The 17,074-nt window shown below is 40.1% G+C and overlaps 1 long non-coding RNA gene across 1 annotated transcript in view; it reads right to left on the bottom strand.

Annotated features, from left to right (window-relative positions):
- LOC123941685 overlaps positions 1-17,074 on the bottom strand; it is a 39,094-nt gene that overhangs the window by 16,451 nt on the left and 5,569 nt on the right. Inside the window, exon 2 of the long non-coding RNA XR_006818332.1 lies at positions 3,540-3,639. This is a non-coding gene — a long non-coding RNA (uncharacterized LOC123941685). The remainder of the gene's footprint in view (positions 1-3,539; positions 3,640-17,074) is intronic.

Raw genomic sequence — 17,074 nt, 5'->3', positions numbered from 1 at the left:
GAAGGCAGAGGCCGAACCCACTGAGCCACCCAGGTACTCCCAGTTAAATATATTTTTAATTTTATACAGAGGAATGTAAGAGTGAGACAAGAATGCAGGTAACAGAAATGTAGCATGCGGTGAACTTGACTACAGAAGTATTTATTCTCTTAAGCCATGGGTTTCAATAATTTTCCTCAAGTAATGCCATATGCACTTACTATAGGACAAATTCAATGGAGGAAACTCATAGTCAATGATTTAGAAAATCTTAACTGGAAACAAAGAAACGCACTGAACTTACTGTGAAACAAAATGCATCAGTACAATAAAACTTATTTTTAAAAATTTAATACAAATCATTGTTAAAAACATTAAATAACAAAAGCACTAAACTTAATAAAGATGAAAGGGTTAAGCGGAAGTTAACAGATTATTTTAAAACTATTCCAAGAAGACCCTACAGTCTATGGCTTATTTTTCTTTGTGCATAATATTATGCAGGAAACAATTTTTCAATTCATGCAATAATATTTATACTGCACTTTTCCATATAAATGTGTTCATAAATATTAATCAATTCCCACAACAACACTGTGAGGAAGCTAAGAATTATCCAGAGTCGACAGACTGAGAGCTTAAAATGATGTTTGGCTATGATGCCAAGGACTGCTGTGGGAATTAATAAGAGAGCTGACAAGAGAGTCAAAAATCCCGGCTCTGGCTGCTGCCAGGCTGAAGGAAACTGTCACAGAGCTTCCTCATCCTGTCCTGACTCCTGTGCTCCACAGTGACTCCTGGAGTCACACGCACCTTCTCCGACATTACCCCTGCAAGGTCAGCAGAGCTATCGCAGATTCTTCTAGCTTAGCTCTCAGTGTGTCAGAGTTAGGTGTCTCACTTCTCTTTGAGAACATCAAGAACATTTTCAAATCGTAATTCGGAGACCCGCTTCAAGAGGTCTTCTGTAAGCCGATCGACAGAATCTACTTAAAGCCAAGAAGAAATACCACTGCATCCTGCAAGGTCAAAACCAGGATACTGGGACTCACTTATCTGAACTCTTCATGACAAACACCTTTGTCTGCAAGCCTTTAATGCAGTCTGTATGCAGCATGCTGGTGACTAACTCTCCCAGTGACCCAGGACCTGAAGGTCACTTGGTACAAAGGACTCTCTGGGTTAAAACTAGGGAAGTCCCAGGCAAACCCAAATGATGGTTATCTTCTCTCTAGATAATGAAATATACTGATGTTTCTTTATTTTACGTGACTGGTGAAATGAACGTAACCAGTTGTCTTATTTCTGCAGGTAATTAGATAATTGGGTAAAATTAAATTTGAGTAAAATTTTTAAAAAATATTTTTTAAATATACCTTTTAATGAGTTATGGCCAAATTTTCAAAGATAGTAAAAATATCAAATTGCCATGGGGTAGGACCATCTGTGTACATAAAGATCCATACTGAAAGCTTGTCTTCAGGTTCTTTCCTTGCATAGGAGTCAGACTAGAGAGATCTAATTCCCCTTATCCTACCTCAAGGACTCTTCTCATCTGTGGCCCTTAGCTACCCTAGTTCAGAGCCCTAAAGAGTCCTAGAGAGTCAGAGACATGAGAAACTTCTTAAGGTTCTCCAGCACACACAAGAATCTGAAAGGTTGCCCTGTTTTATCTGCCATGGCTCCTCTACGCTGTTGAGCCATGCTAGATGAGATCCTCTCTTTGAGATTACAATCTGGCTGGTTACAACCCGGGAAGCCAGAGACACCCCCTACTCTGGGGTCTCCCCATTCCCCCCTCCTTGGTGAGTGTTCAGCCAGAAGGACAGAAGTAGAGATCAGGTTCATTTCAATCACCCAAAGTCTCAGTTCTCACCTGGGCCCCTCTGATTCTCTTCTCCCCACCTGCTTGAACTCTTCTCTGGTTTTGGGAGGGAAACCAGCGGTTATGTTATCATCCACTCACTTCTCCGCTGTGGATGGAATACACACTGGGTCGCCCAGGTTTGGGCCCTTCTACAACTACTCACTGTCTGTGTGACTAGGAGCAAGTGTGTTTGTTTTTTGACCTTTTTTCAACCTTGTTTTTCTTTTTAAACTTTGTTTCCTCATCGTAAAAATGAGGATCAATATAGTATTTACAGTATCTGGGTTGTTGTGAAGATTCAATAAGTTAATAAATGTGAAATGCTTATAAAAACGTTGACATAAGGTAAGACTTCAATAAGTTAATATTTTGATTTTGTTGTGATTATTTAAATCCAAGCTTTGATTTATAAAAACAGTAATAATAACTTCTTTTTCATTCTCTCAGAAGGTGGTCCTTGCAACAGAAAGCATTTCTTTTAAGATTCGTTTCTAGTAAAGACTCAAAAGTCTACCTTGAAACTCAGGTGAGAAATTAACTCTTCATTTAGGCATCGTTCGTTTTCTTCTCTCTCTGGGGACCTAGATCTCAGTCCTTCACTCTGCTTCCAACTATGAAAGGAGTGTTCCTCGGCAGCAAATTATGGAGTAAAGAGAAGAAAACCTACTAAGTGATATTATTGCCCTTTGCCAGGTATGTGACCTTGGCAAGGGGCTTAAATTCTGAGCCTTGGGTTTCCTCATCTATGAAATAGGGAGAATAATAATTTAGTGATTGAGTAAATCAGTCAACAAAAGTTTACTGAGTACTATATTCCAGAAACCTTGTCTGGTCCTAGAGATAAACACTTGAACCAGACACAGGCCCTGACCTCACTGGGTTTATAGCCTAGCGTGAAAGAGACTAAACCAGTAATTACAGACAAATCCAGTAAATTCCATGGTGATAAAAGTGATAAAGGGGACCCTAACCTCGTCAGGGTGTCCTCTGAGGCAGGGACATGTAAACTGAGACTAGAAGTGCGGAGGGAGATGAGCTGGGGTAGAGGGCAGAACGACAATGAGAACTTAACCAATTATCTTATTTCTGTAGGTAATCACATATACAGGGGCCAAAGTTCCATTTCATAAAAAAATGTTAAATTTGTCTTAATAAAATCATGGCATGTACAAAGTTGTGGCATAGTAAGGAATTTCAGAGTGTCCAGATGCTTAAAGAGGGTCACGTGACTGGAACGAACAAAGTGAGGAGAGTGGGAAGAAGTGAGAAAGAAAAGATGGCGGGGGGTGGGGGGGTGGGGAGGGTGCGGGCAGATGTGCAGGGCCTGGAGACTCTAGAATGTGAAAAGGTAATGACATAACGAAGATAAAACTTTGACACACAACTCTTCACTTAACATTGATTCCTTCCTGAAAACGTAGTTTCTTACTTTCATTATTGTTTTTCTTAGCACTCTTTGTTTTTTTTGGTATTTTAAGTTAAGCTGAGTCACTTCACTCATAAATTCCACCTCCTAAGCATGTTTCTATTATGAGTACTCTCATCAAAAGTTTATGACCACTGCCAAATAATGCAAGTTTTTGAAATTATTCATTTTATCCTTACAGTATGTTATGAATATATGCAGATTTATGTGTCCTACTTACATATGCAAATTTATAAATATTAAACAGCAAAGGTCAAGATTACTTACCTTGAAATTATTCTGAAGTAGCCTGTTCTATTCCAAAGCATTCTGTACCACCTTTCATTCCACATTTCGCATATTGGACTTTCCACTCTGGTGTCTTTTCCTAGAGTTTAAAAATGATTCCACTATCAGATTTTTAGGCTATTTTTTTTAAAAGATTTTATTTACTTATTTGAGAGAGAAAGAGAGTGCACAAAACTGCTGGTACCTTTCCTAGCAGTGGAAGGATCATTTCCCACAAGACTAACTGACAGTAAAAATGCAGCTCTAAAACTCCAGTCGTCCCCACCTTCCACTCCCCTACCCCCGACCCCCCGCCCCACCTCCCTCAACCTTGGAGCCCAGGGCTGCTTGCCTTTCCTTTCACAAAGATTCTTGTTGACTTCAACCTGATCCTCAGGCAAAGTGGTCTTAAAATCCCAGGGCTTCCTCGCCACCCCATGCAAATTTGTAATTTGATTTTTGTGGGTGGGTTCACAGTACGGATTCAATTTGATCGTTCCCTAAATTATGGCCTCTCTCTCTCCTCTGACTTAAACTATAATTATCCCCTGGCTTCTTTTCTGATTATTGTATTCATTTACACATTCCCTTACTCATTAAACATTTCCTTATTACTTCCAACATTCCAGCGACTATGCGGAGCACCAGAGAAAGCCTGTGCTTCTCTCAGAGAAGATGTGGAACCACCTTTGCTGGGCCACAGGTCTCCATACCAACATTACCCATGACCAGGTACTTTCATTTGTGCTGCCCAGATGAACTCACGCTCTTACAGCAGTTACACAAAGCTGGACGCTGGGGTGCCTTTCGAGGTAGTGTATATCAGACAACAAAAACTGCAGGAAAGTGGCTTTCTGACCCCGCAGCAGAGTACCGCATCTTCTGGATACCCTCAGTCTTTAAGCATTTATGAACAGGGTATCCCAGGATTTGTTGGACAGGATTTGTTAACTTATTAGGTAACGCTGTTTATCCCCAAGGTCAAAGACAACAGAACACTTCCATAAAGACAGTCTTGTTCCATTTCTAAAGCTCCTTAACCAATTTAAAAAAAAATGAATCTAACCAACCTGGAGGCCAGTTATTGGATACAAGAAGATCCTAAAGAGTTTGGAATGGATTCTTAATAAAAAAAAAAAAGTTGGTTGTGTGAAGAGGGGAGTCATGAGGAGTCATGATGCCAGGCTTTCTGTTAGGCTTTTAATCCTCACAACACCCCATAAATGAAATGAATACCTTATTTTTAAACTTGCAATATTGTGAAATAGAGAAATGCAGGGAAAAGTATATAAAACTTAAATTTACAGCTTAACAAACTGTTGTAAAATGAACTCGGGTTAACACCTACTCAGATGAAGAAATGGAATATTACGGGCACCCTGATGGAAACACTGCGGGACTCCAGCACATCATAGCCCCATTCACCACCTACTGCCAAACACACCCCTGACTTTTAAGGAATTCAGCTTCCTTCCATTTCCTTATGGTTTCACAGACTAATTTACCAACTCTAAAAATATCATTTGATTCTGCCTATTTGGGCAGGTCATACATTAACTCTGCCTGGCCTCTTTTGCTCAACATTATGTCATTAAGAGTCATCTATTTTGCAACAGGTATCAGAAGCATATTCACTTTTATTGCTGTGTGGTGAAAATTTGGTTGAAAACACCACAATAGGGACGCCTGGGTGGCTCAGTCGGTTAAGCCGCTACCTTCGGCTCAGGTCATGATCCCGGGGTCCTGGGATTGAGTCCCACATCGGGCTCCTTGTCCAGCGGGGAGCCTGCTTCTCTCTCTGCCTCTGCCTGCGACTCTGCCTGCTTGTGCTCTCTCTCGGACAATAAATAAATAAGAAATCTTAAAAAAAAAAAAAAAGAAGAAGAAGAAGAAAAGAAAACACCACAATATATCCTTCTGGGATGCAACTTTTGGATTGTTTCCTGTTTGGGGCCATTTCGAACAATACGATGAACTTATATGAATATGCCCCTGGTATAAGTGTACACATTTTCCTCTCTAGTAGTGAAATTCCTGGGTTGTGGGTTATGGGCACCCTCACCTTCACTAGATACGACTGGGCAGGCTGTGCTGATCTGTCCATCAGCAGTTCATGAGTTCCCACCACTCCACGCCCTCATCTGACTTGATTAGACTTCTAATTTTTCCAGTCTGATGAAATATAGTGTCTCACAGAGGTTTCAGTCTTCATTTTTCTGGATAAAACACTTTTGCATAGCAAAGGAAAGAGTAAATAAAATCAAAAGACAACCGACAGAATGGGAGAAGATATTTGCAAATGATGTACCAGATAAAGGACTAGTACCCAAAATCTATAAAGAACTTACCAAACCCAACACCAAAGAACAAATAATCTGATCAAGAAATGGGCAGAAGACATGAACAGACATTTCTTCAAAGAAGACATCCAGATGGCCAACAGACGCATGAAAACATGCTCTACATCACTCGGCATCAGGGAAATACCAATCAAAACCATAATGAGATACCGCCTCATGCCAGTCAGAATGGCTAAAATTAACAAGTCAGGAAATGACAGGATGGCAAGGATGCAGAGAAAGGGGAACACTGTTTCACTGGTGATGGGAATGCAAGCCACTCCAGAAAATAGTATGGAGGTTCCTCAAAAAGTTGAAAATAGAGCTACTCTATGACGAGAAATTACACTACTAGGTATTTACCCCCAAGATACAAATGTGGTCCTCCAAAGGGGCACGTCCACCCCAATTTTTATAGCAGCAATGTCCACAATACCTAAACTATGGGAAAAGAGTCCAGACGTCCATCAACAGATGAATGTGTAAAGAAGATGTGGTGTATATTATTACAAAACCATCAAAAAACCCCCCAGATCTTGCCAATTGCAATAACATGGATAGAACTAAAGGGTATTATGCTAAGTGAAGTAAGTCAATCAGAGGAAGACAATTATCATATGATCTCGTTGATACGTGTAATTTAAGAAACAAAACAGAGGATCATCCAGGAAGAGAGGAAAAAATAAAACAAGACAAACCAGAGAGGGAGACAAACCATAAGAGACTCTTAATCATAGGAAACAAACTGAGGCTTGCTGGAGGGGAGAAGCGTGGAGAGCTAGGTTAACTGGGGGATGGACATTAAGGAGGGCATGAGATGTAATAACCAGTAGGTATTAATATAAGACTGATGAATCACAGACCTACACCCCTGAACCCAATAACACATTATATGTTAAGTGAACTAAAATAATTTAAAAATTAAAAAATAAAAATAAAATATTTTTTATTTATTCATTTGAGAGAGAGAGAGAGGGACAGAAAGAGCACAAGCAGGGGAGAGGCAGAGGGAGACAGAGAAGTAGATTCCCCGCTGAGGTGGGAGCCCAACAAGGGGCTCCATTTCAGAACCTAGAGATTATGACCTGAGCCTAAGGCAGACACTTAATAAACTGAGCCACTCGGGTGCCCCTAATTTTTCTGGTTCCTAATGATACTGAACATCTTTATTTATATTCCATTTGCATGTCCTCTTTTCTGAAGTGCCTACTCGGGTATTTTGCCCAATGTATTTTGCCCAATGAAGAAGAAATAAGCATTCCTATAAGCCAAGTAAAAACAATGTTTACCTCAGGAGGGAGTGATAATGTGACAAGTGACACTTATGGGTAAAAAAAAGGAGGACTGAAGATTGAACACTGGGTTTAGCAAATGGGTACCACTGGTGAATTTAATCAGAGAGTTGGTGAAATGTTGGAGGAAAAAGTTTGTGTGCTTAAGAGAGCAAGAGAGAAGGGATCACAGGCCGTGAGAAAGACAACTATTTCAGTTTTCATTAAGGGGGGGCAGAGAAATGGAATAATTTGTTTTAAGATGAGAAAAATAGGGCGCCTGGGTGGCTCAGTTGGTTGGGCGACTGCCTTCCGCTCAGGTCACAATCCTGGAGTCGCGGGATCGAGTCCCACATCCGGCTCCCAGCTCTGCAGGGAGTCTGCTTCTCCCTCTGACCTTCTCCCCTCTCAGGTTCTCTCTCGTTCTCTCTCTAATAAATAATGAAAATCTTTTTAAAAAAATGAGAAAAATAACATCACATTTGTATGACGTGAGATGATTTAGTAGAAATGAAAAATATTACAGGCAAGGGGGAAAAGTACTATTTCTGAGAGGATGAGCTACGGTGTTCAAGGAGAGGGCTGGCCTTACATGTATATGTAGACAATTTATAGCAGTGCTTCTCAAACTTCACATGTGGAGGTTTTGTTAAAAATACGATTGCTGAGTCTCAGTGCCAGATTTATGATTCAGTCATTCTCCAGCGAGATCCAAGAATTTCTGTTTCTAGCAAGTTCCCATGGGCTACTGCTGATCTAGGGACCACAACATAAGAACCACTGCTCTACAGTAACAGGAGGCAAGGCAGAGTACCTAAGTATGAATGCTAGTTGATACTGGGTATTTTTCCAGAAAAATAGAACCTGGGTCAACACTTGAGAGTAAAGATGAGGGGACATGACAAGAGGAAACTATAAAATAATCATCTAGAACAGCAGTAGAGTGAATGCATCAGGGCATTAACATATTATTACAGAATAGCATTAATTACTCATTGAAATACATGTGCAATGGTTGTGTATATTTTCTTCAGCCAGGATCAGCTGCTCAGGTGTAAATACAAAGAACTAAAAGAGTTGACTTTAACCTGTGTATGTGCTACCGACTGCTGCATAACAAGTAAACTCAGAACTCAGTTGCTTAAAACAACATTTATTATTGTTCAGGAATCTACAATCAGGTAGACTGTCTTACTGAAATGAACCAGGCTTGGTTGCTCATGGCTGGGCTCACACCTGACCTAAGGTCAGCTCATAGGTCACTAGGGACTGACCGATTTGGGATGGCCTTGCTCACATGTCTGGTATTTTACTGATTATGGGCTGGATGACTAGAGTGGACTGAGATAATGATTCAGCATCCCTTGGGGTAACCCAAACTTATTCACCCAGCAGTAGCAGGATTCCGAAAATGAGTGTGGAATCCCTCAACACCTCAGGCTCAGAACTGACAAAATGTCCTCTGCTGCATGCTGTTCCTGAAAGCAACTCACAAACCTAGACCAGATTCAAGGAGAAACAGATTCTAGTCCTCACATGGGGGTTGCAGAGTCATATTGCAAAGGGCATAGACAGGTATAGGGAAGGAAGATGTATGTTGTTTTTTAGTATCTACCACTACCAGAATGTGATCTTTCACTAGTTTGAAGAGATGAGAAAGGAATACAGGAATTAAGGATGTATCAAATAAATGATTATAATGATTTTCTAAGGGTGTATCAATTAAGTGATTATAATGATTCTCCCTGAATATTCAGCTGGGGGGAAAAATGAGAACATAATAGCAGTGAAAGACAGTGAAAAGGAGGTGCAACCATTGGGTTGTAGACACCAGTGCACTCAAAGGGTTGGAGCTGGAAAAGAGGACATGAGCTGGAAGAACAGAAGAGGGTAGTAATAGTGTCAGTGATTAAGACCATCCCAGAAGAGAAGTTAAAGGAATTGAGAGGCTAGAATGTTATAATCATTAAAAAATAAGAAGTGGAGATTGAAACATTCCAGTGAGCTAGAAGCTAAAATCAAGGCATAGGAAATGTGAAGAGAGAACTGTGGTAGGTTGATAAATATGCAAGTATGTAAATACAAATACATATGTGTGTAAAAAAAAAATATATATATATATATATCTTTTAGAGAGACAGTGTACCCACACACAAGCAGAGGGCAGGGGCAGAGAGAGAGGGAGAGAGAATCTTAAGCAAGCTCAGCATGGAGCTTCACACAAGGGTTTATCTCATGACTCTGAGATTATGACCTGGGCTGAAATCGAGAGTCAGACACCTAGCCAACTGAGCCACCCAGGTGCCCCTGAAAAGATTCTTTGTAATTATGTATATACATTGTGTACACTGGGATAGGTCTGTAAGAACATATGTTCAACTTATAGTAGTTACTTCCGGGAAAAAAATGGTAAGAGTATTGGTGAAATGGTGAAAGGAAATTTTTGCTTTCATTCTATTTGCTTCTTATTTTGTAGTTTCACCACGCACATGTGTTGTGCAGAAATAACTTCAGTCTAGAGAAAAAATTCAAATGGAAAAATGAAATAGAGCTTTAAGAAAAGCAGAAGGGGCTGGCTTCCTGTCACAAAGATCAGGATTTGAATTTCACCTGTAAAATGAATATATTCCATGTTTTGGTGATTAAGTGAGATCATTATTTAATGCCCTTCACAGTGTCTGACACATGGAAGAAGCTCAATAACGTTGGCTATTTTTTCCACTCACTGACGAGTGCCCCGCCCACATGCAAATGCACTGGGTGCCCTGTGCAGGCAGGCACACCAGAGGGAGAGAGAGCTGGGATGGAGAAGGACACATGCGGACCCAGAGATTCTGTAGCACGTGTGTACTCTCCTCGGAGTACTTTCATTTTGGGGGGCGGATGGAAAAGGAGAAAGACAAAAGGAGAAAAAGGACATGTTAATATTTCTTACCTGGCTAATTTCCAGAAGAAACTAATAAGAAATTACGCATATATTGACAACTTCACTAGCAAGAGCATTTATTCCAACATTCTCATTAAGAACTCTTCGCATATCCAAATGACAGTTTTAAAATAGAGCTTTTAGAACAAGAATAAATCACAGCGAGTATTTTCCAACAGTCAACAGTCATAATGAAGAGAGTTTAGTAGGCAGTGTTCTCTCAGTATAGACATAATCTAGTAATAGAAACTTGGAGAATCCTGTGACCCTCATGATAAAACACCAAAGTGTTAAAAATAAGTATTTTCTGAATGATGTACTATTAAAAATTAAGTGTAGCTGAGTAAGTTAATTCTTAGGTTCCCAAAATGTTGGCTTAGGCCATTTTTACCGTGATTAGATAGCCTGCATGTGAGCTCTTGCTGCAGGACGTGAAGAGTCTACCAAACGTCCGATGGAAAATTCGTGCCTGATACTTACACTAGTATTTGACACGACTGAAAATTAATGGTTGTCAGAATGCCGCCTGAAGATTGTGGCTCCAAGCAATTAAAATCTTTTTTTTTTAAGATTTTATTTATTTATTTGACAGACAGAGATCACAAGTAGGCAGAGAGGCAGGGAGAGGGAGAGGGAGAAGCAGGCTCCCTGTTGAGCGGAGAGCCCAATCGGAGCTCAGTCCCAGGACCCTGGGATCGTGACCAGAGCCAAAGGCAGAGGCTTTAACACACTGAGCCACCCAGGCACCCTTCCAAGCAATTAAAATCTTTATTATAAACCTGTGAAATTTAAATTCTGATTTATTGATTACTGAGAACATGGGATTCAGAGTCAAACACAGTGCCTCCTGCCTCCAAGTAGGTGCTTCCTGGAACTCACTCAAAATTTCACAATGGATGAAGATATAGAAATTAGGAAATGGAAATTCATTCGTTCATTCAATGGACATTATGTACAGATTGTGTGCTAGGAATTGAGATACAAAGACGAACAAAACACAGTTCCCAGGGTGCCTGGGTGGCTCAGTGGGTTAAGCCTCTGCCTTCGTTCGGCTCAGGTTGTGATCTCAGGGTCCTGGGCTCTCTGCTCATCAGGAAGCCTGCTTCCCCCCTTCTCTCTCTGCCTGCCTCTCTGCCTCCTCGTGATCTCTCTCCGTCAAATAAATAAATAAAATCTTTAAAAAACAACAACAAAAAAAAACACAGTTCCCAGTCTGAAATAACAGAGCTACTAGAAAAGCCTGACACAAAACCAGATATTAATAAAACCGTCAAGAAGACATCTCTAGGTTCCTGAAGCTAAATGAAATAATGTTCTTTCCAAGGGTGATGTGGGAGGTAGCTTGCATGGGAATGGAAATCAACAAATAAATGAGGGCGTGATGGTTAATTTATTGAGCCAACTTGACAGGCTAAGGGATGCCCAGATAGCTGGTAAAACATTCTACATGCGTCCATGCCTGTTTCTGGAAGACATTTGCATCAGTAGACTGAGTAAAGAAGTTTGCACTCACCCATGAAGTTAGACATAGTCCAACCTGATAAGGACCTGAACAGGAAAAACAAAAAAAAAAACAAAAAAAAACAAAAAAAAAAAAAACCAAGGCAGAGGAGGGGTGGTGGTGGAGAAAGGACAAATTTACTCTCTGCTTGAGCTGGGAAACCCACTCTCTCCAGGCCCTAGATGTCAGGGCTGCTGGTTCTTGGGCCTTTGGACTTGAACTGAATTATACTACTGGTTTTCCTGCTTTTCTACCTTGCAGACAGCAGATTTCAGTCTCCATAACTGCATGAGCCAACTCCTATAATAAATCTCTCTCTCTCTCTCTCTACACACACACACACTCACACCCTATTGATTTCTGCGTCCCTGGGGAACTCTAATATAGGAAGAAAGAATATTTTGGGCAGAGTAAGCAGCTTGAGGTGAAGAAGCCATACCAGACTAGCTTCTCCATTTTATGTATGGTATTACAATTATTAGATACATAATCTCTCTCTCTAAACTAAAGGTCCCTCCGGGGAAGTGACCATTGTCTACTTTTGTATTCTGGTGTCTATTATAGTGCCTGGCACATGATAGACTCCCAATAAACATGTGTTAAACTAAACTAAGAAGCCAGGAGTTTACTACTACTTAAAAAAACCAAAATCCTGATTCAATACAGTATTTCAACCAAAAGAGTGCCTAGAACACACTCAATTATATTTATGCTAAAGATACTGATCAGGTCCACTCTGACAGCTTTTGCAGAAGGCTCAGAGCTCCAAGAACCCAGGTTGCCCCACCTATCTGGGCCAGATTCTTCTGTTTGCTCCAATATGCTAAGTAAACATTACTATTTTCTGTGTGAGTCATGATGTGAACAAGTTAGGAAAGCACAGGACCAAAGTATTTGCAGGAGTTTCCATAGAGTTCTACTGCGTTGAATTAGGGCAGAGAATACAGAGAGTAAATCACAGACGGAACAGAAAGAGAAGAATACAGGATGAATAACGGATTGGAGACAGACTGACCAATGGAATGACACCATTCCCAGACACATTCTTACAGAGTGGAATAAACGTCATTGTACCCAAGTGAATGACCACTGAAGAACATGGCACCGGTGGCCCATATCACAATTCCTTAGCCCACTTCTGATTTTAGCCACATGAAAGCTCACAATAATAGTGTCCCACCTCGGACACCTGGGTGGCTCAGTGGGTTAAAGCCTCTCCCTTTGGCTCAGGTCATGATCCCAGGATCCTGGGATCAAGTCCTGCATGGGGCTCTCTGCTCAGCAGGGAGTCTGCTTCCCCCTCCTTCTCTCTCTGCCTGCCTCTCTGCCTACTTGTGATCTCTATCAAATAAATAAATAAAATCTTTTTTAAAAATTAAAAAAAAAATGTCCCAACTCAACAGAGCCACGTAAGGTCTTTCTCCTTTGGGCCTGAGGATCTCTCTGAGGTTAAAGGGGCTGCTCCAAGTCACACACAGCCTGGAAGTCAGCAGTATTTACCAGTAAATACTGGTAGTCAGTATTTACTACCCATTGTATTATATCCCTCAAGTATAAGAGAACGGGAGCCAACCGACAGACTTTCCTTCTGATGCACAATTCTGGGAAGGATTCTCTGTGTTTCATGGAACATCCCAGTGGAATTAAAGCACTGTCGCCTACAACAGTGACCCTGTTATCCCTTCGTATTGTTACTGGCTCTTACTCTCTTATTTCACTGCTGATTTCTGGGACTGCCTCTTAATAAGCCACCTGCAGCCAAGTTTTCATCTCAGGCTCTGCTTTCAGGACACCCCATTCATGAGGAAAATGCAGTACTTACGCTAACCTCTGAGTGAGTCACTATGAATTTTCTGCAAACAGTAATAAGGGAACAGACATGAGACCTCAACATTTTAGCGCACATGGGTGTGGAACAAGAATGATAAAATGAACTATGTCTGGAAGAAGAGAAAGCTTGGCCTTTTGTTATCTTACCACAACAAAAATTTCTGATAACTTCTTAAGGACAAGGAAGTTGGAAATAGTGTCACAAATCAGTACATAAAATCTCTGTTGTATATGTTCATTTGTATAATTGTGCACCATAGAGTATGTAATATGAGTGAAGTCATTTTCAGCTAAAGTATTTAGTGGCTTCCTAAGGTCTCTAGACCCAGATTTCCTCTCAGGTATTATCATTGCTCAATTTCTCAAATCTAGCTAATATTGCCAATGGGATTCTGATGCCCAGAGCAAACAAAGCCAGGGACATTTGACAAACTCAGTTAAGAATTTAAAAATGAATGACTGATTAGTTCTTTAATAAGGTTATCTGTCCTTGAGTGCAAACCCATTTGCTTGGCTCTCAAACTACATGTAATGCTGGACTAAACAATGCCAAGAGATGTGTACCTTACACAAGTGAGATTTCTTACTCTCCAACTCCATTTCTAACTAGTGTTCCCCACAGAAGACCGGACTAGGTAATGTGGGCAAAATCAACAGAACTTTGCTTCATCTCATTGGAAATGGTGAGAGGATTAAGAAGCAGCAACCACAAAATGACCAGACAATTGCTCCTTTTACAGCCCACCCCTGCTTCTGACATACCCAGCCATGTTTTTGAAGGACCATGAGCCACCTGTGAGTGGAAACTGTGGGAAGGAGAAGGGAGCATGTGGCCTGGTTTGGGACCACCTATCCCGCGGAAATCCACGTTGGCCAACCAGAATGTGTTTATGGTTGCTGCTCTCCACAAATCCCAGTATCAGTTTGAGTGGGCAGGTGGGTATTCTTCTCACCCAAGAATAAAGGAGAAAGGAGGTTTAAAAGCAAACTTCAACCAAAGATAGGAGAGATACTACATGATTTTCTTTTTGCTTCATAAAAAGTCTTTTGGTCACTAAACTGATTTTGTTAGCTAGAAAGATACAATACTATACAAATTTAGAAACCTAAGCAATAGTCCTTTGTTTATATCTTTATGTGTTTTTAACTGTATATTTAAATAGAAATCATCTTAAAATTTAAAAAGCATATCACTATATTGAAGTTTTTGATGGCAAATATCTTATATTGCATCTCAATTTTTTTCAAACAGTATTTATTTCTTCATTTCCTCATGTAAAAAAGCAGGTTTCTTTAAATGGCATATACTTAAATCTTGTTTTGGTCAAGTCTTACAATATCTTTTCATCTCTTTAGGTCATTTACACTTAGTATAATTACCAATATACCAATTAAGTCTACCATATTGTTATTTACTACCCATTGTTCTCACCTATTCATCATTCCTTTTTTTTTTCCTGCCTTCTTTTGTATTAGTTGGATGCTTTTCAAAAGTCCATTGTAGAGGAATGATGGTTGGAATGTTTATCTGAAACATAGGAGTAGGGCAAACTATGGAAAACTATGTTAGTACCACTTCTGAATACACAACGAGATTTCCCAAAGGATCCTAACACATTCCATTGTTTTATATTTGCTTTTGAGAGGGAATGTTTAGAGTCTTGCAGTAAGCATGTCTTATCTGTTAGGTAGAGCCATAATCCATTAATCTTTTCACTTTGCCAAGAAAAGAAAACGTATTACACAGTCACTGTCCAGAAGTTATCCTGTTACCTGAGATTTTTCTGGAACAGAAATCCTAGATGACTAGAATTGGATTAAATAGTCAACAAATAATCATTTTTTTTAAAAGATTTTATCTATTTATTTTTGTGAGAGAGAGAGAGAGAGAAGTGGCACAAGCGGGGCTGGGGGAGGGAGGGCAGACTCCCTGCTGAGCAGGGAGCCTGATGGGGAACTAGTTCCTAGGACCCTGGGATCATGACCTGAGCCAAAGCAGACATTTAATCAACTATGAGCCACCCAGGCACCCAATAAATCATTTCTAATACTATTGATACTCATTTACACATTGCTTTTCAAAAGGGGCTGTTGTGGACTATTTCTGTTAAGAGGAGGAAAAAAAAAACAATAGTGAAGTGTGGATAAGCATAAGATACTCAAATTTTCATGCCTTTTTTTCAAATATTAAACAGATATCATTACTTTTAAGAAAACTTTCAAGTATCTAATTTTATAGATAAGAAAACTAGGAAAAAGTAATTAAAGAATCAAAAAATATCAACTTAGGAGGGTACCTGTTATTCATTTAAGGACACTCTAGTACAGCATGAGAAATACATAATCGGAGAAAGATCAAAGATGAAAATACACAGGTGAGATGCATCCAGTCACTTAAGTCATAAAAGTAAACTTGCTGCTCAAGAGCCCTGGAGACAAAGAATTTATAGATCCTCACCTGAGCCAAGGGGAACTCCACACTGACTAGATCACAGTATATAAGGCATTCCTAAAATATGTGCATATTTGGATGCCCTTGAGGATACAAAATTTTAACACACTTAAATATTTAAAATTTGGAATCAAAACATAAATGGAAAAAGAGAAAAGAAGGGCCATCCATGGATGGAACAACCGTTTCACTGGGCTCACATATTTTTTGCTTCTATTATCACCAAAATGCCAACCAGCCTCCAAAAATATCTAAGTCTCCCATAATCCCTTAAGAATACCAAACCCTAGCTATGAAGGTCTGACTTGAATGTATCCATTATCCTTTGTTTAGATATTTTACCCATACTAGTATAATGTTAAAATATTAACAGATTTCTTTGTTTCAAAATTTCCCCACCAATTAGAAAATGGTAAAAGTTTTGGCTCAGCCCAGGCCTCAGAGGAAGATTTTCTGTGGCAGACAATTTCTTGGTTTTGTATTCCAGCATGGACTTGAGACTCTTAAAGTAGAAAAACCGTCTCGAAGGCTGCATTCGTTTTCTAGGGCTGCCATAACAAAACACTGCAGACTGAGTGGCTTAAGCAACGGAAATTTATCTCTCACAGTTCCGGAGGTTAGAAGTCCAACATTAAGATGTCAACAGGTTTGGGGCACTTGGGTGGCTCAGTGGGTTATGCCTCTGCCTTCAGCTCAGGTCATGATCTCAGGGTCCTGGGATCGAGCCCCACATCCGGCTCTCTGCTCAGCGGGGAGCCTGCTTCCTCCTCTCTCTGCCTGCCTCTCTGCTTACTCGTGATCTCTCTCTGTCAAATAAATAAATCTTTAAAAAAAAAAAAAAAAAAAAAAGATGTCAATAGGTTTGATTTCTTCTGAGGCCTCTCTCCTTGGCTTGCAGACCACTGCTTTCTTGCTGTGTCCTCACGTGGCCTTTCTTCCTCTGTGCGTGACACCCCTGGTTATTATCTCTTTGTGGGTCCAAATTTCCTCTTCTAAAAGGACATCAGTCAAAATGGATCAGGTCTGCCCTAGAGCTTCATTTTAATTTAATCACTTCTTTAAAGGCCCTATGTCCAAATATAGCCCCGACAGCCCCTCAAATTAAACACAGTAATTTGAGGGAAGCACAACTCAGCCCCTAACAAATGCCAGGACACATCTGTTTTTCAAGTTCTGGGCTTTCTGCAAGAAAAAAAGTTAGTTATAAAACATTTTT

Source organism: Meles meles, chromosome 5, assembly GCF_922984935.1.
Source record: "Meles meles chromosome 5, mMelMel3.1 paternal haplotype, whole genome shotgun sequence".
NCBI classification, from domain to species: Eukaryota; Metazoa; Chordata; class Mammalia; order Carnivora; family Mustelidae; genus Meles; species Meles meles.
The sequence above is the reverse complement of the archived record's forward strand: the minus strand, read 5'-3'. Positions and strand labels throughout refer to the sequence as shown.